Here is a 25,838-nt window from a genome sequence, read left to right as displayed (position 1 = left end):
GGTATGAGGTGAAGAGATTTCAGGTAAAAAGATCAGAGACATAAAGGGGTAGTACATACAGAGATAGGTTGAGAGAGGTGGTGTGGATGTAGAGACAGGGTGAAGTAAGGAGAGAAACATGAGACAGAAAGTGGTAGAGGGTGGCACAGAAAAGTGAGAGAGCTAGTGGGACAGAGGGATGAAAATAGAAGCGAGTTAGAGGGAAGGGTGGGGATTTAGTGAGTGGGGACCTAAATACGGATACGATTATATCAAAATCGCAAGGTAGAAAGATAGAGAAAAGAAATAGAGAAAGGAGAGGTGTGAGGCAGAAGAGGGCAAGTTGAGATGGAAGGAGGTAAGAGGACGTTTGAGTGAGATAGAAAAGGAGAGAGAGACAGGTACGCTGGAGTAAGCAAGGTTGAGAAAGAAAGAGAGAGATAATAGAGCGATAGATGAGTTGACGTAGAGGGAAATGCATTCAATTGAATACTTTGGCAATGCTTTAAAATGGCTCTGGTTTCTCAATGATTGATAAATGAACAATAACTAGCAAAAATGGCCATATATGGGTAAATCAGTAGTACTGCTTTATTATTTTCACTTGTCTAGAGGTAGGCTGGTTTGACTGTGGGTCAGCGAAAAGCTTCACATCCAGTGTGCTTTCATGTATTCATTGTACTGACTATGTGAAAGCATGTGATGCTTGCTGAATTTTATTTTTGACACAACCTTTTCATTTTTCTTCTGGTCAGTTCATTTTGGATCATGTATGAAAAAGTAGTCACATAAAAATGTTTTTAAACTGATGCATATGTTGCTCAAAGCACAGGAGGGTTCCATCATGACGCAGCATGTAGTATAAGGGGCAGAAGGCTTCAAGACCTACGAACTATGGCAATTCTTATTCTTATAAATGTTATATGTAGATTCTGAAAATGAATGTACAAACTGCTTCTTCTTTGGATCTCAGATGAAATCGTTTTAAAAAGCTATAACGTTTCTTATGAGTGATGCATTTTTCTACTTCATGTACACATTGAAATAGTTATATGACAAAATACTGTGAATCACAATAAAGTTTGACATGAATATCACGTCAACAATATTGTTCACCAAAATACTGTGTTTATATACATATGAAAAGAAGGTAACAATATTGGTTTTGAATAAATATTGATTTATAATAAATGTGCTTAAATATTAAATTAGTAGAAAATAATATCAAAATTGTTGACCTGGTTTCAAAGACAATTTGGACAGGTGATATTGATGTAGCTGAAGTGTTTCTCCAGCACTACGGGACTGTTAATCAATGTACCCATGCAGCATGAGTAGCAAGCCTTCAAGAGATTTTAGGCCTATTTATCTCTCACAATTAGATGAGGATCAAAAGGAAAAGCTTTTAGCAAGTATTACGATCCATGAGGATCTGCAAAAGTGTGGGTTCCCGGCTCCAGTAGTTAATATGCTCTGCAATTTATATCAGCGCAGAGGCTCTTGCTATGGTTAATGCAGGGCGAAGTTGGTTTGGTGAAGATAAGTCAAAATACCCCAACGGGTGCCCGATGTCGCCTATTCTCTTTGCTTTATTCATCAAGCCTTTGGCAGCAAGAATTCAGGGCACTGATTCTGTTCAGCTCCCACTCGAGGATATATCTAAGATTAAGTTGATTGCTGGCAACATGGTTCTCTGTTTGAAAGCTGATAAATATCGAAAGCGCTATTGGCTTAATTCAGGAACATACAAAGGTAGAGGGGTATATGATTAACCCCAGTAAGACTGAGTCACTTTTTAGGTCGAGCGTTAGCGTTCGGACTGCTGTACACTAAAGTATACAATAGAGTGAGTTCCAGCATTTTGATTTGTTAGTTGCAGTGTCCTTCAAAAATCCTTGCTTGCTAGTGGTCAGTTCTGCCTCTTTGTCTTGCATATTTCACTTTGGGAGCAGCACAAAGTACTGTGTAATTGCCCTATGTCCTGTTTATCTCTTTTGTAAGGGACTTTTTTGGGCATTTGCCTGTTTCACCTCAACAGTGTGGGTACTTGTTCAGTCCCTCCTCCTCACCAGCTCACTCTGTAAACATAAACCAACAGCAGAGTGGGGCTTTTCCAGGGCCAGCTCGCCCTCGCTCTCTTTACTTTCAGTCTGTGTGGCAAGAAAAGTCCACTCAGTACTTTACAATGCTAGGAGCTCTAACTCGAGCAAACATGAGAGCATTGCATTCCAAATGCTTGTCATTTTTTTTATTGTTTCCTGCTCATTCGGCGCCCGTTGCTGATCTCAGCTGCTCGTGTTCAGTTTCGGTTCTACCCTTTGTGCACAGCGTATCTTCCAATTCAATTAATCTCCCTTTGCCATGACACCCCAACCCCACCCCCAGCTTTGTAAACTCCTAACCGGACTTTTCTTGCCACACAAATGAAAAACAAATGCAGCGCGATTGCGCTATGTAAACCCCAGCGCGATTGTGCTGCGTTTTTTTCTTTTCATTTATGTGGCAAGAAAAGTCCAGTTAGGAGTTTACAATGGTAATAGCTCTAACTTGAGCAAATGCGTGAACCGTTGCATTGAAAATGCTTGTTAACTCCTCTATTTAAAATGCTCTGGGTTACGTCCGATTCTCTCATCTTCACACGCTGCAGCAGTCCCTCCCCAACCTAGCACGACTATCAGACGGCCCTTCTCACACACTCAATTACAATGGACAACCCTGACCTGACACAGTATGTGCTGCGCCTCCTTGGACCCCTCCTTAGGGCATGACAAGGAGGAGTCACCAGGGGATATACTGCTTCTGAAAAGCAGCGTTCATTCTCCCCTCCCAAGGACGATTAGTTGCTGCTATGCAGGAGTTCTCTCTTCATTATCCCACTGAGTGGCGACACCTCCATTCACTCTAGCCGGGAGAAATATCGCTTCTACACTACCTTAACAAATCCAGAAATAAACGGGAAGGCAAGCCAATGACTTACCTCTTCTTGCACTTTTTTCACTTAATGGAGAGGCTCTGTCACTCTTTAAGTGCCATCTGCAACACATTCGCCATGCCTTACAGGCAGAGGGTGGCCAGTCTTTTCTTTACTTTTGTCAAACCAAGGTCCCACAGAACATATTTAGGAGTTGTTGGAAAAATCAGATCTTTCATCATGGAATCCTTTCTCAAACAACATGCAAAATAATGCCCATTCTTACAATACAAGTGAAAATGAAAGAGACAGAGGTCTGTAATTTAATGCTTAGGACGCAACAGTGAGTAATGTGCTCTCTGCTGGGATGTTTTCCTATGTTGAACAGGTTTTATTCTGCACACGCCCTGCTCACCCATTCTTTCTGTGGTCGATAAATGGATCGTTGAGTTAATGGCACCTGTTACAGTGCCATGAAATGCCGGAAAATGCTTTGGAATGCTTTTACAACAACTCAAATTGTACGCACCTTTCCTCTTTTTATTCCCTGTTTCTGAATGCTCTGCTTTTGGACTCTGTTACACTAGTGCCTGCAACTCATTTCATTCTTCCACACCGAATACATCATCGTTCTTGTATCACATTTCCGACACGCTGTGCTGATTTCTTTTTCCATTTGGTTGCCAATAGTGGGCTCAAACACTATTTCTGGGGGGCTAAGGCTTATTCATGGCACAAGTCATAAAGAAAACAAGTGGGGTGACTAACCAAGTTAGACACTATGCAGGTGACATCACAGCACATGACACCAGGGCGTGTGAAATTGCACCTGGAATCACAGTAGTGGCATCACAACCCATGACCTGACAGGAAATGACATCACAAGAAGTGAGATCTGGTCTGAAGACCTCATGCATATGCTTACCGCAAGAAAGCAAAGCCTTAGCTAGGGATCCCTTTGCCCGTTGTGGAACAAATGTTTTCTTCAGCTTGGGCTGAGTGTAAAGTGCAAAATAACTGTACGTTTTCCTTTGGAAAGTGTGTATTTTAGTGTTATTGCTGTTCTTTTTTATTTCTTTTTTTAAGACAGGAAAAAAAAGAGTGCAGGAAATAAAAAGTGGAAAATTAAATTAGCGAGGAAGCTGTGTAATTGAGCTAAGACGTGCAGCACATAGTGTCTGCGAGAGGCAAAATGCCTACAGCACCTGGTATTCCCAGGCGGTCCCCCATCCAAGTATTAACCAGGCCCGACCCTGCTTAGTTTCCGAGATCGGGCGCATTCAGGGTGGTAAGACCGTAGGCAGGAAAAGCTGCAGTTTCAGCTCTCTTCTGCTCACCAAGCCCACTGCCCGGAGCCTGCTGCTCTTAAACTCACCTGCACAGGCTCCCCTTGGGAAGTTGGACATGCGCTCACTGCCGGAGGCCCAATGCCCCAACCCACATGGAACACAATTTTTAGGGTCAAGCCTGCGTCGCATGCGTTTCGCTTGTGAAGACGCATTAGTAGTTAGAAAAGGGCTCGGAGCCCCAGCCATGTCACGTCAGTGTCTTTATTTGGTTCGTGGGCTTGCCTTTCAAAATATGCTTGCTTTCATTAGTGGAAGGCATGCATACGTCATGCCTTTTCCGGTGGTTAGCCCACCTTGAGCGTAGCGACCAAGTACTAAAAACATGCGAGGTTCGCTGTTTTCTGTCCGGTTTGTGGATTACTTTTTATCTTTTTTCGCAGCGCGATCTCGCTTGGCAGAAGTCAAGCGCTTTGCATGACATCGACTCTGTTACATAGTTAATTGCACTTTTGCCTGTTACGTAGATAATTGCACTTTTGCCAATAGGTTTAATGTAGCAAGAAAAGTCCGGTTGGGAGTTTACAACTGCTAATAGCTCTAACTCTGAGAAATGTGAGACCTGTTGCATTGCAAATGCTTGTATTTAATGGTAGGTACATCAACTGTTTTACGCCTGGACTTGCAGAATCAGTTTGATTGGCAGTGTCTGGCTAAGTATCTAGGGATTTTTGTAACAAGTTTTCAGACTTGTTTGACCTGCATTACAGAGCTTCGCTAGATAAAGTTAGAACTTTACTTGCTAGATGGCGCTTCTCCCAATGGTGTTAGTTGGGAGAGTATCCCTCATTAAAATGCCAATTTTGCTGCTATTTCTTGTTTTTTTCAACCTTACCCTTAAAAATTAATTCAAAAACTAGACTCCCTTATTATTTGATTTTTGTGGAAAGATTAAACGTCCCGGGTAATGTACTTGGTTCTTCAACTAGGAAAAGATCAAGGTGGACTGGCGGTACCCGATGTTTTTTTCATGTTACCAGGCCGCATGGCTTGATATTACAGTCTGTAGAGGAAAGGTCTTGGGGTAGGGGAGGGGGGTGATTTCTTACTAGCAAGCATGTTTCAGGAAGTAGGTATTGAGCTCCCTGTTTTTCTGAAGATGCCTTGGCTTCCGAAAAAGGATGAGGTACAAGGTGCTTACGTATTCAGAGGCTGAATGTTTGAAGCATGACAAGTGCAGCCTGCCATAGGTTTGTTCAGTATCCAATTGTAACATTTTAGGCCTGCAGAGCTCCACCTACTTTTTGACCATTCACGAGGGTATTGTGTACTGGGTGATATTTTTTATTGGCAATCAGTTGATAACCCAGGAGTAGCTATAGCAGTGCCTAGAGTCAATACGCCTCAGTTTCTGGTATGAGTTTTTGCAGATTTCTAGATTCTTGGAAAACAGTTGTCGGGCAATAAGCGACACAACCCAGGCCCAGGTTAAGCTATTACTTTATATAGAATTGATCAGGTCGGTAATTGCTATAGGACGCTTGCTATAGGACCCTTAGAAAGCTTTTCAATTCACCTCTGATTAATGATCATTTTATTAAGTTAGAAGAGCACACTGGCTGCCGGGTGATCCTGAGTGAATGGGAGCATATATTTCACTGGTCCTTTAGTCCTTTAGAGCCGAAAATAATATCATGTACTATCTATCAATCTAAAACCTAGGTATATATATATATATATATATAACATAATATATCGCATAACCTGGGCTGCTCTTGTTCACCGTAATTATGGCTGAACGGAGAAGACTGTGGGAACAAGCAGCAGCTGAACTGTTTGATGACACTAAGATCAGCAATGGACCCCCGGGGGCCCAGATGCAGACTAGCTCCAGCATTATTAACCAGCTAGAGAAAGCACGTATTTCGGAACTTAAAAAATGGTGGGAGATGACATCATTGACCAAGTATATTAAAAGTGGCAGAGTGCCAAGCTGCCTTCGCATTTTAATATTGCCCACTTTAGGAGATATGGATCAGGATTTGCTGGAGGAGTGGAGAACTCAAACAGCAGATTGTTCGACCAAACTTATGGGAACTTTAATTACCCAGGCGAAAAGTCGAATGGATGAACAAATCATTAAGATTGAACAACTGACTAAAGACTTAGAGAAAATAGTTAATCAACAAGAAGTCTCTAACCAGTTAGCCAAAATGGAAGAACGAATTAAAAACAAGGAAGAAGAAATTAAATCACGTAAAGCACACAAGTTCAATAGAGACAAACTGGATTATGAGCATGGAAGAACTTAAACGTTTGCTCGGAAATATGATAGCGTAAGGACAAAAGATGTGTCCAAGAGCAGAGCAGAAGTTGCTATACATCTTACATCCGCTGATGATAGCTCAGAGATAGGCTCTTCTGCAGATGAGGCACCACGTAACAAATTGGATTTTCAGGGGGAAATGCGTCTTATGCAAATGGTCATGCCACCCCCTGGTCAAAACCGTAGACATGGCCGAGGAAGCGGAAGACGAGGCGGGGCAAGAGGAAGAAGCAATCAACATTAGGAATAGGATTGAACTCTGTTTCCCCTAGCAGTCTGAACCACTCGAGTACAGTTGTGAACATCTCTAATAGCACATTTTCAGATAATCAAATACGCATACTTGATTTAGGATTGAGCTTCTGTCTGAATGTTCAATGGGATTATGTCAGTACACAAATTGAGCTCTATAAATTTGTTAGCAAATTACGTTTAATCAAACATTTTTCCAACAAGGATAAAAATCTTTTTGCAGACAATATGAACAGGAGGGCTCCTGTGTCAGGATTTAATATTGCAGACAGCACAGAACTGATTGCCATTAACGATTTAGCCAAAGACAGCAATGAACTTGGATGTTTGGCATATGATGAAACTAACATCAATACCTCTGCGCTCAATGAGATGGGGTTTGTCACCAATTTCCACTAGAGTAGTCATCTGAAATCGTCGAGCAGATTCAATCCTCCACTACCCAGTGGAAATTTGATTGATACCTTTCAAGAGTTGGTAATAGGTGACATTGATAAATTTCGTATGAAAGTTCCATTCAAAACAACTAATAGATCCAATTTCACCCAACAAGACTTGAAAGATCTAAGTGTACTGAGAACCAACTCGTCCATTATCATTAAGCCCTCGGATACGGCCGGTAACATTGTCATTATGGACACATGTGATTATATCAAAGAAGCTTACCGACAATTAATGAATATTGATCATTATGACAAGCTGCGAACCAAGCCTATAATTCAATATCAAGTGACATATCATGCAATGCTTAATGAATGGCACACTAAACAACTTATTGATTATGATGAGCTTATGTATTTAAAGATTGACTATCCGAAAATTCAGTGTATTTATTTTCTGCCCAAAATCCATAAGAACAAATCACATCCCCCAGGCAGACCTATAGTTAGCATGAATCAGTCGCTACTAGAGAATACTTCGCAATACCTAGACTTGTTTCTGTGCACCTTTGTCACTGAATTACCATCATATTTACATGACACTAATGATTTTCTGGCTAAGATACATAACATTCCATGGCACAAAGATTATCTAATGGTCACTATGGACGTAGCCTCTTTGTACACTTCCATCAAACACCAATATGGGTTACAAGCATGTAGATATTTTTTACAAACACGTCGAATTGAGCACACAAACATGTTTTTATCCATGTTGCAGTTTTGTTTAACCCATAACCTGTTCCTATTTGACAATGATTGTTTTTTACAAAAACAAGGGACGGCAATGGTGGCTTCATTTGCTCCCACATATGCCAATTTAAATATGGGCCAGTGGGAGAAAGAGGTGGCATGGTCTGAAAATAACAATATCTACATGGATAGGGTCGTGCTGTGGGTGCGATATATTGATGACCTTTTCATCATTTGGGATGGTACTGATCAGTCATTGTTGGAATATGTAAACATACTAAATGATAACCAACTTAACATCCATTTAAAAGTCACCTCTAGTAGAGAGACCATTGAATTCTTAGATGTCTTACTAGAAGTGAAGAATGATCAGCTAGAGACCACCATATATCGCAAACCCACGGCATGTAACTCTATCCTACATGCCAATAGTGGGCATCCCACGACGCTAAAATGTAGTATACCATATAGCCAGTTTCTGCAGGATCGCAGAATATGCTCAAATGAGAGTAGATATGATTTAGAAATCAGAACTATGATGGAAAGATTTATAAACAGAGGATATCCTCTCGAAATATTGGTGGATGCACAGAATAGAGTCAAGAACAAAAGCAGAGATGAGTTACTTTTCAACAACACTTCTACAAACAGTGATACGAAACAATCATCCCCTAGAATATTTTTGCAATATAATCAACAACATGGCTCTTTGAAAATCATACTTCAGAAGAACTGGCACATCCTACAGAATGATCCCAATATTAGGGACAGTATAGGTTCACATCCTTCCATAACTTTCCGTAAGGCTCGCTCACTAGGGGATCATTTGACTAAAAGTTTTTTCTCTACAAAAGAAAATACATCCTGGTTGAGCAAAAAAAGTTTGGGACTTTGGAAGTGTGGCCACTGTAAGGCATGCCAGTATGCACAGAACATGCAAAGATATCAAACTTTTGATGGGCGTTATTGTGACATCAAGGACCGCATTACGTGTGACACTGAATATGTGGTTTATGTTGTTGAATGTGGATGTCAGAAAAAATACATTGGGAGTACCATTCACAAGTTAAAAGTCAGATTTCTGCAACATTTTAGAGCCATCAAAAATCAGGATAGAACATACACCCTGGCCAAACATTTTTGGGATATACACAAAGGATATTCCAGCACATTATAATTTTATGGTATCAAATTTATTAATAACAGTCCTAGGGTTGGTGATAGAACATCTGAGCTTAGACAAATGGAATCTAAGATGATTTTATTACTCGGTTCTGAATCTCCGTGGGGGCATAAACTTGATGCCGAATTACATGTTCATTTAAGATAAAATATTGAATGTGTATTGCGTTTATGGTATATTTATAGAGGAATCCTAAGTGTTGCAAATCTTGCTCATATCGAACTGATGATACAATGCTATTTCTATAATAGCCATCACCGAGGGGTGTTTTCCATGATATAAATTGATTTTGTAGTAATTTTAGGAATATGTATTTGCCTCTATTTGAAATCTATTTAAAGTTGCTTATAACACTTTAGTCTTTTAGAGTTTTTCCTCCTTTTGACATTGATGTTCATAGAAGAGTGGATATTTAGATATAAGTTTTTATCACTGTTGTTCATTAGTTTTAGACATGTAACTTAATATAGATATAGTTTTGTTTAAGTAGCACTTTGCACTTTAGTCTGTGGCCCCTCTTCATTTCTATTCTGTATACATGCATTAATTAGAAACTTAGAGTATAGATCAAAATAGAGTAGATCAACTTCACAAAATTAATTAATTGCTTTTATGATGGCTATGCAATACATATTGAAGAAACAGGCATTCTTAAGGTCGAATGAACCCAATGATCATACATGGGGTTTTAGTATAGGTTGACATTGAAGATGTAGACCACACTGAAGACAAGATTCCAATGAGGTTTAGCTTGATATGGTAATTGGTTGTATATATCAGATGTACCTGACATTTCATAATAGGTTTTAGATTGTTAAATTTAAGAAAGAATAAGATCTTATTTATTGTAAATTATAACAACATTGGATGTCATTTTTACACTGAATCGTAAAATATCATCCATTTTGCTTATTGTTTTATATGTATTAATTATTTACAATTTTTTACAGATTTTTATACTATTTACAATATTTATAATATTTGAGACACTTATATTTATATTGTTTGGAATATTTGAAATATTCATATATAGAAACCCACATTGGAGATTATATTTTATAAATATTTGATTCATTAGATTGAAGACTATTGACCAAAAAAAACAAAAAAAATTGATGATTTTCGTCAAAATAATATAATAACATAAGTCTTTCAAAAAGCCAATTGTGATAAGAGATTAGGATTATGAGGAGAAATTCTTTTGTAATTACGTTGTCATACATTAGGTAAATATATTACTATGACATATATATGGATCGGTAATTACTATTCTCTTCCTTTGAATTTGTAATTATTAATTGATTTTTCAATAATAATGTTTTGTCAAGTCTCTATCTTATCAAATGATAGACATGCACTTTATTTAAATTTATATTTATACAATATATGTGGAACATACAATGTCTCAATTTCTAGACCATTTAAAACATTTGATGTCAAGATTGCTGATTTAACATTGGGCATAGATATGTTGATTGCTTTTAGGTCTTTGCATGTTTAAAGGTGGCCGCTGTAGTAGATCACATTAGAATGCTATGGAAACAAATGATGGATTTAAACTTGTGTATATATAGTGCTGGTTTTTTGACCGGAATTGTCCAGTAGAAGGCGCTTTGCTGAAACGCGTTGACAATTTATTGCAGGACTCTGTGCAACCATTACAAGGAATAAATTTAATATAATTGAATTCAGCGTTGTTGAATATGACTTTGTTCTAATGGTTGGGATTTAACCAAGGGACTGGTGCAGCCGGCGGATGGTTATTGTTCCATCTGTTGATGATTATATATATATATATATATATAGTACCTAGTGGCAGTTGCCACTAGTTTTTTGACTTGCCTATATCTTTGGCACCATTTGACGAATCTTCACAAAAGTTTCCAAAAAAAGAGCCCCCATGATTCTTGTTGTGCATGGAAAGGTTCGGGGTGATCTGTCAAGTGAGGGCAGAGAAAAAAGGGAGTAAAAAAGTTGTGTTTACCATGTTAATTGCCATAGAACCTTTAGACATGACTACAGCCTGAACCACTGAACGGAATTATACCAAATTTGGCAGAAAGCTAGCTTTCGGTATGCAGATTGTGTTTTCACTCTTTGGGTGTAAATTACTCGCCCCCCCCTGCAGCCCCAGGGCCACCCAACTCCCCGGGCCTTTGGTAAAAATTAATCCAGGAGGGCTGCCCGGACCCCCTGGAGCCTCTGGGACCTCCACCTCCTCAGGGCATTAAAGAAATCTGATACAGGGGACCCCCTACCCCCCGCAGCCTCAAGGACCACCACCTCCCTGGAGCAATAAACTTGTGGTGCGGGAGTGGCCCCCCACAGCCATGGGGTCCCCCACCTCCCCGGGGCACTAACTGAATGTGGTGTGGGGGCTGTGTGGCCTCCCCACAGCCCAAGGGACTGCCACCTTCCCAGGGCACAAAACAAATATGGTACGGGGCAGCATAGCCCCACCCCCCCCAAAGCCCCAGGGACCACCACCTTCCCAGGGCTTTTACAAATATAAAGGTGGGCACCTGCCCCCGCCCCCCCAGAGCCCTGGGGAATACGACCCCATGGGGCTTCAATCGGAAAAGTGAAGGGAGTCTGTTTCAGGCTCAAAGCCCTGGGTAACACCTCCTCCTCTGGGCTATGCTAGTTGGAGGCCACTGATGGCCCTGGGGACGGCACCCATCAGGGCTGGCTCCTGCTATTTCCAGGGACATCCACCCAAGGAACATAGCTGTTTTCTTTTGCCCCCACCAAGCAAAAGCAAGAGAGAGAGAGAGAGAGAGACATACTGGTTAAGGCCACAGACCCTCATGCGGACAGTTGAGGGTTCTAGTCCAGGTGTGTTTTGGTGATTTCCTTACCTTAATTATTTTTTACTTTAAAAATTTAAGGTTAATAACAAAAGGTGATCTCACTCTTTTTAATTTACAAATACATTTTTCTTTTCAATGTGTCCAGAAATGTCTCATTGTAAGTGTATCATTCATCAAACCTTTTAGAAATTGGGTCTCTGGTTGGCATTCTTTCCACGCATGAACCCTCACTCTAGTCAGGGTAAGGGAGATACACCTAGGATAGCCCCTGCTCACCCTGTTGGTAGCTTGGCACAAGCAGTCAGGCTTATCTCAGAGGCAATGTGTAAAGTATTTGTATCAGCACACAGAGTAACACAGTGAAAACACTTCAGAATGGACACTACCAGTTGGGAAAAATAGCCAATATTTATCTAAATCAAACAAGACCAAAAGAACAAAAACCCAACATACATGGTTTGCATCAAAAATAAAGCTGCACAGGTGAGCGTGCATCGGAAAAGTCAGTGACGCTTTGATTCCTTATTATTAGCAAGTGAGGCAGTGTGTTGTTTCTTCTCCTGTCGGGTAGGCGCTGCATCATTTTTCTCTCCCACAGAAGAGCGATGAGTCGATTTCTGGAGGGGCAACTTCAGTTTAGCGCAGGTTCACAATGATTTTGATGCCTAGCAACGATGCGTGTGAAATTCCGGCACACAGTGGTGAAGAGCCGCACTGTGTCGGTGAGGTGTTGATTTTGGCAGCTTCACAAGGGTGTTGCATCAATTTTCCAGCTGCGAGGCAGGTAGTGCATCAATTTTACAGCTGCAAAGCAGGTGCTTTGTTGATTTTTCTCCTCCACAGCTCCTGTTTGTGAGTTTCAGTCTTGGTTCCACCAGCTGCTACTTTCAAGGGCCCAGGACTGTATTAGGCACCACTTGGCAGGGTGGGAGTCTCAGCAAGAGAGTCTACGTGCTGGCAGAGGATGTATTTGATGGCCCTGAGTCTTCAGAACAGGGGACAACTCAGTCCAAGCCCTTGGTGACACTTCACAAGCAGGAAAACACAGCAAAGTCCAGTCTTTGTCCTCTCAAGGGTAGAAGCAGCAACTGCAGGCCAACCCAGCAAAGCACCCTCACAGGCAAAGGGGTAGTACTCCTCCTCCAGCTCTTCAGCTCTTTTCCTTGGCAAAGATTCCTCTTGATCCAGAAGAAATCTAAAAGTCTGGGGTTTTGGGTCCACTACTTATACCCGTTTCTGCCTTTGAAGTAGGCAAACAAAAAAAAGTCTCTGTTGTTCACAAGATCCTGCCTTGCCCAGGCCTAGCCCCAGGCCTAGCCCCTGACACACACCAGGAGGTTGGAGACTGTATTGTGTGAGGACAGGCACAACCCTTTCAGATGTAAGTATCAGCTCCTCCCTGCCCACTCTAGCCTAGGAAACTCATCAGGATATGCAGGCTACTCCTCAGCTCCCTTTGTGTTACTGTTTAGACACAAAGGGAGCTGGGGAACTGTAACTATAACTCGTGCCCTAAGGTAACTATAACTCACACCCTCGTCAGACACTGCTAATTACCCCACAAATTATGGCACACATGACATCTTTGATAACATCATTGATAATATCAATGTAATATTTCCATTTTTGACAAAAAAAACTGTGCATGGCGGGGGCATGAGTTATAGTTAGCTTAGGTGGCGAGTTATAGTTACTTGAGTTAACTCTAATTATAACAGGTACATTTCTATAGTTTTGTACGTTTAAAATGTGAGCCTAAATATAACGTCTCTGTAACCTTTGTTTTTTCAAGTGAATTTAGTTGTTTTTTTTTTTAAATTCTATTTCCTAAATATAATGATGTAATGTCCTTGTAACCTTTGTTTTTTTCAGTGAGTCTATATATATATATGTATATATATATATAATTCACCAAATGGCCACAAGTAAATTGTGCGCTCTTGCTGCCGGTGCTGATGACAGAGTTGGCTACCACAGCTCCTATAACTGCTCACCAAAAATAAATCATCACACTCCGGGAAGTTCCACTTTTCAGCTTTTAATTATTTCATGAATAGTGTTTCCACCTGTTTAGGTCGAAACGCGTTAGGTGGTGGAAACACTATTCACGAAATAATTAAAAGCTGAAAAGAGGAACTTCCCGGAGTGTGATGATTTATTTTTGGTGAGCAAATATATATATATATATATATATATATATATATATATATATATATGCGAGGTGCAACATAAAGGAACCTGGCCTGCACGTTTCGGCAAAAGCCTTCGACTGGACCATCCCATGGTGCATTGCAACACATCAATTTAAAGAAACATACTCCATTTTTTCTTTTTTACCTTTTCTAATATACCTACACCATTTGATAATAGTGCACGAACACAGAACGTATAACAGCAAATATTAACATCTTTACTTTAGACAATTCTTCTCACTTGGTCAACCTCTTCCATGTACTGGAGGAAAGAACTTTTTTTCTTCTGATTTCAATAATTGTTATCTAGTCCTTTGTATTCACATTCCCATAGTAAAATGCACTTGATCATATAGTAATGATGTAATTTATGCGAGAGAAGATGTACAGAAAGTCTTTAAAGGATAATAGCTAATATATCTCTTTCCACAGTTGTCATTGCAATCAGATCAACTGTCCTCCCCATTGTGTCAGGCTGTCATCACATAATACTAATATTAATGAAGTATAATAGGTAATACAATGACAACTCAACCCAACCAGGACATAGATCCCAAAAATAATTAATCAACAACCTATCGTAGTGGAAATAAAAATAATTCTGCAATATCCCATGATTTCAGTCTGGGGAAAGTACCGATTTTGCCAAGACCTCACCCCCCATGCCCTCCACTCAGTGAGCAGTTAGTCTCATAACAATATATAAATTCATGATCATGTGCAAACTTTATGAAGCATATAAACTAGAGATTGCAGGGACCCAGATATTCCAAACAGTATCAATTTGACAATGGTCAATCCCTGAGATTATAGGAACCCAGATGTTCCAAATAACATCAATATAACAATAGTCAGTTGCTGAGCAATAAATCCCTAGATCAAATAGAAGATTCCTTCTCCATTCCTATCTTAGGTTTATAAATGTATATACAGTTCAGCATCTGTGTTTAAATCCCAAGGTGTTTCTGTTCCAATTGTCATAACCATCCTCGACTCTGCCCTCCTGAGGGTCAATTCAGGATCTCCTCCTCTTACATTCATCCTTACACGATGGATCCCATAGTAGCAGAGATCCTTATATTCCCCATTGTGCTGTTCCCAAATATGCTTGGCAATAACAGAGGAAATGTCTTTATTGGCTATTGCTCTTAAATGTTGTAATATACGTAACCTCAATTTATTTACAGTACTCCCTATGTATCTCTTGCCACAGCCATATTCCAGGGAGTAAACTACAAATGAGGGTTCACACAATATCCGTTCTCTGTTCTTTCTCATGGAACCAGCCAAGCATTTAAACTCTGTCATATTTTTACCATGTCAACATGCTTTACATTTGGTGCATTTAAAGTAACCCTCTAACTGGAGCCAATTTCTTGTCCCACTTCTTTGCAAAGGTAGGTTGCTTTTAACCAACAAATCATTTAAAGATGATGTTTTTTGTAAGTGATTCTAGGTTACTCAGCTACCCATTCTTTTTGCTCTTCATTTTTCTTTATGATTTTCCAATTCTTTCTCAGGGCTGTCTTAATTTCCTTGTCTGAGCAATTATAATCCATGAAATATCTGATAGTGTAATTTAGGTCACTTCCCTTTACCCTTTCATTCTTTGAGATTAACAGATCCTCCCTATCTTTTTCTAAAGCTATTTTCATTGCATTATCAAATACGGATATCGGGTACCCTCTTTTTACAAACCTCTGAAACACCTTTCCACCTTGTATTTTGAAGTCACTCAATTCAGAGCAAATTCTCCTGGCTCTTAAAAATTCTCCAAATGGCACACTCCACTTAAGTGATTTAGGATGTGAGCTGTTCACAAATAGAATACTATTGCAACTGGTGGGTTTGCGATATAGCCTCATGCAGATTTTGTCACATTCAATATACATTTCAATGTATAAAGAATTATTTTTTCTTTGCTCAGATGAAAATTGTAATCCAAATGGATTATATTTTAATGAGATTAGGAACATCTCCAATTCACCTTGTTCACCTTCCCAGATTAGAAATAAATCATCTCTATACTGGACCCAAAGAATGACTTTATTTAGGACTTCTGCATTTTTCTTCGTCCACACATGTTCAGCTTCCCAGTAGCCCATCGTGAGGTTTGCATAGGCTGGAGCAAAAGATGTTCCCATAGCTGCCCCTCTCCTCTGAATATAATGTTCTTCCTCAAAAATTAAGACGTTGTTAGTGAGACAGAACTCCATAATTTCCAATAGCATCTGTGTGTTCTTCCATAGACTTGATGACCTACTGTGTAAAAAGTGTGCACAAGCTCTTAAACCATCCTTATGTTTTATTGAGGTATACAGTGACACCACATCTACTGTTACCATTACATATTCTTGTCTCCAGGCTATGCCATTAATCTGATATATATATCATATGCATAGAGAATGTGTGAATGACCTGTTTAGGCATATTGTTCACTTGATCATACCTGTGGTTATAATTGGGTCTTCTCCAAAAGCTGCTTAATGCCGGCAGGCAGACAACATTGTGGAAAGCAAACTATGTTGGTGATATAAAGTATTTATTTATAGTAACCTTTCATAGTTTATTCTGGCACTATTATTAATGATCTCTGAATACAGTAATTGAAGTTATATAATGAGCTTTAAAGCATACAGAGCTTTTAAACAATACAATGATATCACGGTGTCCATGGCAAACTGAGTCTTTTGTTTGTGCTGATGGCCATGTGGAGCGTAAAAAAACATTACTGATGACACTGCAAGTGTTTGAACAAGGCCATATGTTTGGCCTTAACGCGTAATGGCAGAATCGTAGCAGAAATACATTCTGTTAGAGAACAAGCTGGTCTGCACCTGGTCTGTGGATGAGCACTGAAAACTACTGGTGTTGACTTTTTATACATATACATATATATATATATATATATATACAGGGAGTGCAGAATTATTAGGCAAGTTGTATTTTTGAGGATTAATTTTATTATTGAACAACAACCATGTTCTCAATGAACCCAAAAAACTCATTAATATCAAAGCTGAATATTTTTGGAAGTAGTTTTTAGTTTGTTTTTAGTTTTAGCTATGTTAGGGGGATATCTGTGTGTGCAGGTGACTATTACTGTGCATAATTATTAGGCAACTTAACAAAAAACAAATATATACCCATTTCAATTATTAATTATTACCAGTGAAACCAATATAACATCTCAACATTCACAAATATACATTTCTGACATTCAAAAACAAATCAAAAACAAATCAGTGACCAATATAGCCACCTTTCTTTGCAAGTACACTCAAAAGCCTGCCATCCATGGATTCTGTCAGTGTTTTGATCTGTTCACCATCAACATTGCGTGCAGCAGCAACCACAGCCTCCCAGACACTGTTCAGAGAGGTGTACTGTTTTCCCTCCTTGTAAATCTCACATTTGATGATGGACCACAGGTTCTCAGTGGGGTTCAGATCAGGTGAACAAGGAGGCCTTGTCATTAGATTTCCTTCTTTTATACCCTTTCTTGCCAGCCACGCTGTGGAGTACTTGGACGCGTGTGATGGAGCATTGTCCTGCATGAAAATCATGTTTTTCTTGAAGGATGCAGACTTCTTCCTGTACCACTGCTTGAAGAAGGTGTCTTCCAGGAACTGGCAGTAGGACTGGGAGTTGAGCTTGACTCCATCCTCAACCCGAAAAGGCCCCACAAGCTCATCTTTGATGATACCAGCCCAAACCAGTACTCCACCTCCACCTTGCTGGCGTCTGAGTCGGACTGGAGCTCTCTGCCCTTTACCAATCCAGCCACGGGCCCATCCATCTGGCCCATCAAGACTCACTCTCATTTCATCAGTCCATAAAACCTTAGAAAAATCAGTCTTGAGATATTTCTTGGCCCAGTCTTGACGTTTCAGCTTGTGTGTCTTGTTCAGTGGTGGTCGTCTTTCAGCCTTTCTTACCTTGGCCATGTCTCTGAGTATTGCACACCTTGTGCTTTTGGGCACTCCAGTGATGTTGCAGCTCTGAAATATGGCCAAACTGGTGGCAAGTGGCATCGTGGCAGCTGCACGCTTGACTTTTCTCAGTTCATGGGCAGTTATTTTGCGCCTTGGTTTTTCCACACGCTTCTTGCGACCCTGTTGACTATTTTGAATGAAACGCTTGATTGTTCGATGATCACGCTTCAGAAGCTTTGCAATTTTAAGAGTGCTGCATCCCTCTGCATGATATCTCACTATTTTTGACTTTTCTGAGCCTGTCAAGTCCTTCTTTTGACCCATTTTGCCAAAGGAAAGGAAGTTGCCTAATAATTATGCACACCTGATATAGGGTGTTGATGTCATTAGACCACACCCCTTCTCATTACAGAGATGCACATCACCTAATATACTTAATTGGTAGTAGGCTTTCGAGCCTATACAGCTTGGAGTAAGACAACATGCATAAAGAGGATGATGTGGTCAAAATACTCATTTGCCTAATAATTCTGCACTCCCTGTATATATATATATATATATATATATATATATATATATATATATAAATATATATATTTAAAAAGGACATTATAGTGAGGTTCTGAATTTACTTTAACGTGCGCCTCTGCTGTGCACAATTTCTTCTTCAATAACTCAATAATTAACTTCTAATATTTCATTGATATTTTTATTGATGTTATAAATGTTGCTATGAGTGCTGTAATATCTGCTGTAATTAGCAGTGCATGGTAAGGGTGGTGCAAGTTATAGGTACCTCAGGCCACAAGTTATAGTTACTTGAAATAACTCTAACTGCTGAATTTCTATGATTTTGTGTGAGCAAATTCAGAACCTCACTATAATGTCCCTGTAACCTTTGTTCTTTTAAGTGAATTTCTAAGGTCTTTAAATGAAATGTCCTAGCTATAACATCCCCATAACCTTGGAGTTTTTAGCAAATTCCTATGTTTTTTTAAATGTAAAGTAACTTTAATTACTATAAGTTAATCCAACCCGCACAGGGCCTGGTGTGGCCAACCCCTTATAACCACCCAACCCCACGCTATGCACTGTCTGCAGCCAGTCCATGCAGTCAACCCCTCTAACTACCCAATCCCAGCTGTGCACAGGCTTTGGCCATGCACAGCGGGAGAAGGCCGCAGGGCCTGTCTCTCTGGGTGTGGGAATAGGTGTGAAAGATTGTTTCTGGGTGAGGGAGTGGATGTGAGAGTGTCTATCTGGGTGTGAGAGGGTCTATGTGGGTGTGAGAGTGGGTATGAGAGTATCTGGTTGTGCTCCAATGGAAGAAAGATGCATTCACCTACACTAAGAATTTCAGATCGTTCTCCAAAATGGAATTGCAAATCAAAAACACTTGTTTTGCCTTTGCCAAGCCCAGGTGTTAGGATCATTTGTCCTTTCCAGAAGTGGAGCTTCAATTGGGGCACCTGCAACATTTATATTTGTAAGTGCTTCCTGCTGAGGTTTAATTTCTGTAAAATGATCATCATGGCCAGAACATAAGCTCACCTGCTCCTTTATCCAACAAGAGTCCACAGTTTGCACAAAATGTCCACCCAACTAGGGTACTTTCTATTGGTTAGTTAGTAAGTGCTACCTCATTGGGTAAATGTGCAGCATGGGGGAGGGTGACTGCGATGCCCTTCCCCCCTGGTTGAATTTGGCCCTAGAGACCCCATCTTCTGAGGCCCACTACAATTCCATGGGGGTCCAACCAACCCCCCCTCCTTAAGCCAATCTCGGCCACAAGGATCCCATCCCTGGCCACGGTCTTCAATAAATGGAGGAGGGGGGCTTCACAATGCCACGTCCCCTGGCCAATTTCAGCCCCTGCTGGATCCAGGATTACTATCACAAACAAGGAATTGCTAAATCTTCAGCTCCCTCTCTATGAAAGCAATTGTTTCCTCTGTTTCCCTGCCTGCATCTCTGCAGGCAGGGAAACAGAGGAAAGCTCCACTTCCAGCAAGCGAAAGCTGTTTCACAGCTCTTGCTTGCTGGGATCAAAGTGTTTGCTCTGCTTTGGCGGGACCTGTCAAAACTCCAGCCAACTCAGAGCACACAGCTATGTCCTTAGGGGTGGGGACCCCGGGACTTAGCAGGAGATGGCACTGGGGGGTGGCGGTCCCCAGGGCCATCTAAGGCTCCTCAAGGGCGGCCAATGTTGTATTTGTCCCAGGAAGGTAGTAGTCCCCAGAGCCTTGTGTTTACAACAGATACTCTTCATTCTTTTATTTCAGTCCCAGGGAGGTGGCAGCCCCTGGGGTTGCGGGGGGGGGGGCTGCACTGCTCCGCCTTAATTTAAATAAATAGCCCCAAGGAAGTGGTGGTGGGGAGGGCTCATGTCCCCCTGCATGTATTTGAATGTTTGCCCCGGCAAGGTGTCAGTCTCCGGAGCTGGTTTGGGGGGAAGTGCAGGACTCCCCTGTTTATTTTACACACTTTGCCCCTGGGAAGTGGTGGTCATCTGCTAGCTACTGAAATGAAGCCCCAATGAAGTGGCAGGTCCTGGGGCATAAATAAGCCCAGAAGTGGCCCCTTGTGCCCCCTATTTTTTAAATGCCCTGAGACCTGGCCCAACCCGGCGCTTTCTTAAAACAAGGGCAGGAGACCACGCTTCTTTTTCTTTCTTAATTTTTGCCACAGAGCAGATTCACAACCCTGTCACAAATTTGCAGCAAAATATTTTTTTTTAAAGTGCTTTTTTTGCCCTTGGGGATCCCTCTGGGAACCTAGCACCAGAGCTCATGGGTCAGGGTGCCCCTACCCCAGTCAGTTTTCTAATTTTTTTATCTTTTTTTTTTAGACTTGGCTGAAGCCGAGCCCCAAGATGACTGCCAACACCTCCGTGTTGAAGTGTTGGCAGCCAATCAGATCTCAGCACAAGATTGTGATGGTCCACGGACCCTTTGCGTCCCTATATATGCACATTTGTTTTTTCTTTATAATTTGGAAAACTACTGAACAGATTTACACCAAATAACGAAAAGGTCTCTTTTTGGACCAAGAGCTAGCTTTCTGCCAAATTTGGTGTAATTCCCACCAGCGGTTCGGTCTCTATTCCTGTTCAAAATCTCTATTTAAATTAACATGGAAAAAACATGTTTTGGGACCTCCCTTTTTACTCGCCCTCCCCCTAATTGATCACTCCGAAACGTTCCAGACAGCAGCTGTCATGCGTGTTGTATTTTTCTGGAAACCTTTGTGAAGATTCATCAACTAGCGCCAAAGATATAGGCATGTAACAAAAACTCTTTTCTACAGAAATTAAGAGCCTCATTACGAGTTTGACGGTCCGACCTCCAGACTGCCAGACCGCCATGTTGGTGGTCTGCTAGACCGCCCTATTATGAGTTACACATGCAGGAATGCTGACCACCAACCTAAAAAGGTAGACCAGCAGCAGTGCTGAGGCCCGGAACTAGGCCATCCAACCACCAGCCCCGACAGCACAGTGACCAACCACTGACCGTATTACAAGGCCAAAGTTGCAGTGGCGGGCACCCATGGCAGTCTGAGCCATGGAGGTCTGCGGTGTGCAAAGTAAAATGCAACTTCACATTGGAAGCATTCAAAGAAAACACAGCTGACACACATTGCCTCACTGGACACACCTGCAAAGGACAATATAAAACACACCCCTTCAAAGACCACAATCCTTTGCTTCTACACTGCAATACACTAAAGCCAGAGTACCTAAATCCTGAAAGCACATAGATTAGACACCCCTAATTATGTCTCTATCTCATAGAACACTCTGCACACATCCTTGACCATTCACCCCCTGTTGCACCTCTCCTGTTAAGCAAGTTAACACCCATTTTTTTTTTTACCACCATGTCAAATCTTAAAAATCCCCGTTCCACAGATGAAGAGTTAAGAGTCATGGTGGATGAAATCATATGAGTAGAGCCACAATTGTCTGGAGCAGAAGTCCAGCCTACTCCTCTCAGTAGGAAAACGGAAATATGGGACAAGGTAGTTGACAAAGTCAATGCTGTAGGCACCACCTTGCGCACAAGTGAGGACATTAAGAAAAGGTGGAATTACCTTAGGTGCAAGGTCTCCAGTCACCACCTGCAGGCCAAGAAGACTGGAAGTGGCCCTCCCCGTGCCCCGTTATAGCTACTACCCTGGGAAGAGAAGGTCTTGGCCATCCTGCATCCTGAGAGCTTGACAGGAATAGCTGGGGGATTGGAGTTTTGGTAAGTCACAACAATAAAAAGGATGTCAAAATGCCATGTCATGTATGAACATAAGTCACCTTTTCCCTCATTTACTGTCACTCCACTCACCAGCCCAGTGTCCACTTGTCCAAACACTGCCTTTTGGCAAATCACAATTGAAGTTCAGTCACCTGGGAGGATGATATTTGTACAGTGTGTGTGGTTTAGGGACTGACATGACTATAACTTCCATGAGCCACTGTTCCTGTAACTTCAAACACTACCACAGTGGTCTGATGATATTAGAGATCTGTATGAACAAAGAGCAATTGAACTCACCTGGAGGGATGACATTTGTACAGTGTGTGTAGCCCTGTGAGTGACATGTCTGCACCTACCAGCAGGCCTTGGGTCTGTGACTCCAAACAACAGCACAGGCTCCACAAGCCCAAATACACCTGTCCCTAACACCTCCAATGCTCTACATTCACCTGGGAGGATACTATTTGTCTAGTCTTGGGACGTGGAGGGACTGAAATGACTGCTAAGGCCAGGGGGCACTGTTTCAGTAACTATAAACACAAGCCCAGTGGTCACTTGCCAAAATACACCTGTTTGTCAACTCCCAATTGAAGTCTACTTACCTGGGAGGATACCATTGGTAGAGGGTGTGTAATAGAGGCACTGACCTGACTACAGATCACAATAGGCCCTGTATTTCTCCCTCAAACCACCAGACCAGTGTACTCCTGTCCAAATACACCTGTTTGTCAAATCTAAAATGCAGTTTACTCACCTGGGGGAATACCAATTGTTGAGTGTGTGAAGTACAGGGACTGGTCTGACCACAGCTCACAATAGGCCATGTTTATGTCACTACAACCACCGGACCAGTGTACTCCTGCCAAAATACATCTTTTTGTCAAATACAAAATGCGGTTTACTCACCTGGGGGGATACTGACTGTTTAGGGTATGAAGTACAGGGACTGGGCTGAATACAGCTCCCAATAGGCCATGTTTCTGTCACTACAACCACCAGACCAGTGTTCTTGTCTCCAAATACCCTCCTTAGGTAACCCACAAATGAAGTGTGTCCACCTGGGAGAACAACATTTGGCAAGTGGGGGAAGTAGAGGGAGTGATATGAATGGGGAGTCCTGAAGGCACTATTTCAGAAACTACAAACACAAGCCCAGTGGTCACTTGCCAAGAGACCCCTGTTTGTTAAATCCCATTTGACAGTCACTCACCTGGAAGGATAACATATGTCATGTCTCTGGGAGTATAGGGAGTGACCTGACTGCAACTCCCAGCATGCCCTGTATCATTTACTCCAAACACCAGGATACTGGTCATGTGTCAAAATATATTTGCATCCTAGTTCTCATTTGAAGTTTACTCACTTGGGAGGGACCAAGATACAGATAATGCTCAACTCAGAGATGTGTCTGCCTAACTAGCTCCATCGTGACATACTAACCCAATATGAAACAACTGAGGACAGGAAGGACACTTTACCCAGTGTGCAAAACAATGATTCCAGAGGCCTTAAGATGCATCGCCAGAATGGTATGCGCAGAAGATACATTCACACTACACTCACCACATGATCACTCCAGTCCCATATAAAATAAACACCACCTGTCTCTGCCTGCATCCTAATCAACAAGGCCACAAAATGACCAAAGGCGTATCCTGCACAGACACTGTTTTACCTGCATTGGTGATAAGATGGCATTTCCAGGCCATCCTCCAAAGTGCACATGATCTGCACATCACATCAGCTGCTTGGTTCAAAAGGAATTGGCAAACTTCACACATGTAAAGTCAAAACACCCAATACTACGGTTAATTAGCACAACTGGATCAAATGCAACATAACTTTGAACAAGGTCTCTGCTTACTGTAACACTAACTGTTGCAGGTAGATGATTTCACATCAAAAGCTCGAGCTGCCACTGGGCACACAAAGGCCTGTCACCCTACCCTGCACCCTCAGATGTATCCCTCAGTGAGAATAGCACTCCTGGACTGCTGGATGAGGAGGACGCTCCTGGCCCATCTGGGCAACCTAGTCAGAGGGCTACAGTGAGTCTTACTGTGCCCATATCAACACCTCCCAAACTGGTTGCCACAACATCTCAGCCAGTCGTTCGCCCCCCAACCTTTGTACCAAGCGCAGTGTCGACAATCTTGTGCCCTCCAGTCCTGGATCCTGAGTTGCGGCGCAACACTTCAGACAATGAGGGTACAGAAACAAGTTGGAGTGGGCAACCTGTTACAAGGGCCCAGTTCTGTGGTGTGGGGGTCAGATGCGTGGGTAGGATGCTGTGGGCCAGTGGGGTGAGGGCACTGGGGCTGCCATCAGAAAAGACACCATCAGCCACGTTTTGGGGGTCTATTACAAGCCCCAAAGCGTAACGGGCCAGGTACTGAATGAACTCTATGAAATTAAGCAGCAACAGAGGGACATCCATCTGGAAATGCGGGAGAAACGGGAGGTCTAGAACAACAACATGGCCTCCATATTAGGGATTATGAGGGACATAAATACCACCCTGGGCAGAGCTATTCAACATCACTCCACCCATTCCTTTGGTGCAGCAACACCAGGCTCATCAACATCGGTGCCAGCCACTGGAAGGAGGCCCTGGCAGGGGTACCACCAGCCCAGACAGCCCTGCCTCTGCAGCAGCTGACCCCTACACACACACAAGGGGGTTCGTCCAACAAAGAATCCATGAGTTGCAGATGGCTAGACACCCACCACTGCCTGCAAGTGACCTCTTCCTAAGGGACCTCCTTTGTGTGCCACACATTGACTGATCCTGAACCACCTACCTGTTCAAATGGGAGAAGTATTCTGGACTTTGGACTCCCATTGGTGTGGCATCTACTCAGTTGATTTCATCCACCATAACTGATCCCTTCACTTTACTTCTAAGTTTATATCTGTCCACAATATATGTTTTGTATTAGCATTGTAGTAAATTCACTCATCACAAATGTGTTCTCTGCTTGCTTTATTTCCACTGATTGCTATGTAGAGATGTAAGACTATGTGGACACAAGCTACTTGTGCAAGGAGGGATATGTCCCAGATATACAGTGACCTGCTAAGGACCATAATCATTACACACCAACACATCAGCACAAGTGTCTGGTCACACAAATACATTCAATTCTAGAGTAAAGCACATAGGCTGTCCATATGTCTGGAGTTCTACAAACAGGAATGTGTAACTCATACTGAGTCATAATACATATCCCAAGGTACAGAGCCCCAGACCACGGAGGTAAGGGATTTGCCAGACATAGACACAGATAATAGGCAAACATGGAAGTGGATGATGTCACCAGCTTAAGCCTTATCACAAACCACACCAATGTTTTCCAACACCACATAATCCAAGATACAGACAGATGGCAGTGCAACAGTCCCTGATCACAGGCCCATCATGATCCAGTTACCCTTCATCTGGTGGTATGACACATATGTGCCAATGTTCTGACACAGGCACTGCGGCCTGCAATGTTGAAACATATCAACAGTCACATATCAGCCATGCAAAAAGTGTTTAGTCTATGTAAATGTAAAATGATCTTTTTGCCATCTGTGAC

At 41.8% G+C, this 25,838-nt stretch overlaps 1 protein-coding gene and 1 pseudogene across 3 annotated transcripts in view; both read right to left on the bottom strand.

Annotated features, from left to right (window-relative positions):
- Nucleotides 1–25,838, bottom strand: part of LOC138285261 (interleukin-18-like) — a 294,006-nt gene that overhangs the window by 150,294 nt on the left and 117,874 nt on the right. The gene's annotated exons all lie outside the window — the stretch shown is intronic.
- Nucleotides 4,084–4,192, bottom strand: LOC138286065 (5S ribosomal RNA; annotated as a pseudogene).

The sequence above is a fragment of the Pleurodeles waltl genome, chromosome 3_1, assembly GCF_031143425.1.
Source record: "Pleurodeles waltl isolate 20211129_DDA chromosome 3_1, aPleWal1.hap1.20221129, whole genome shotgun sequence".
NCBI classification, from domain to species: domain Eukaryota; kingdom Metazoa; phylum Chordata; class Amphibia; order Caudata; family Salamandridae; genus Pleurodeles; species Pleurodeles waltl.
Note: the sequence above shows the minus strand (reverse complement) of the source record. Positions and strands in the feature narration are given on the sequence as shown.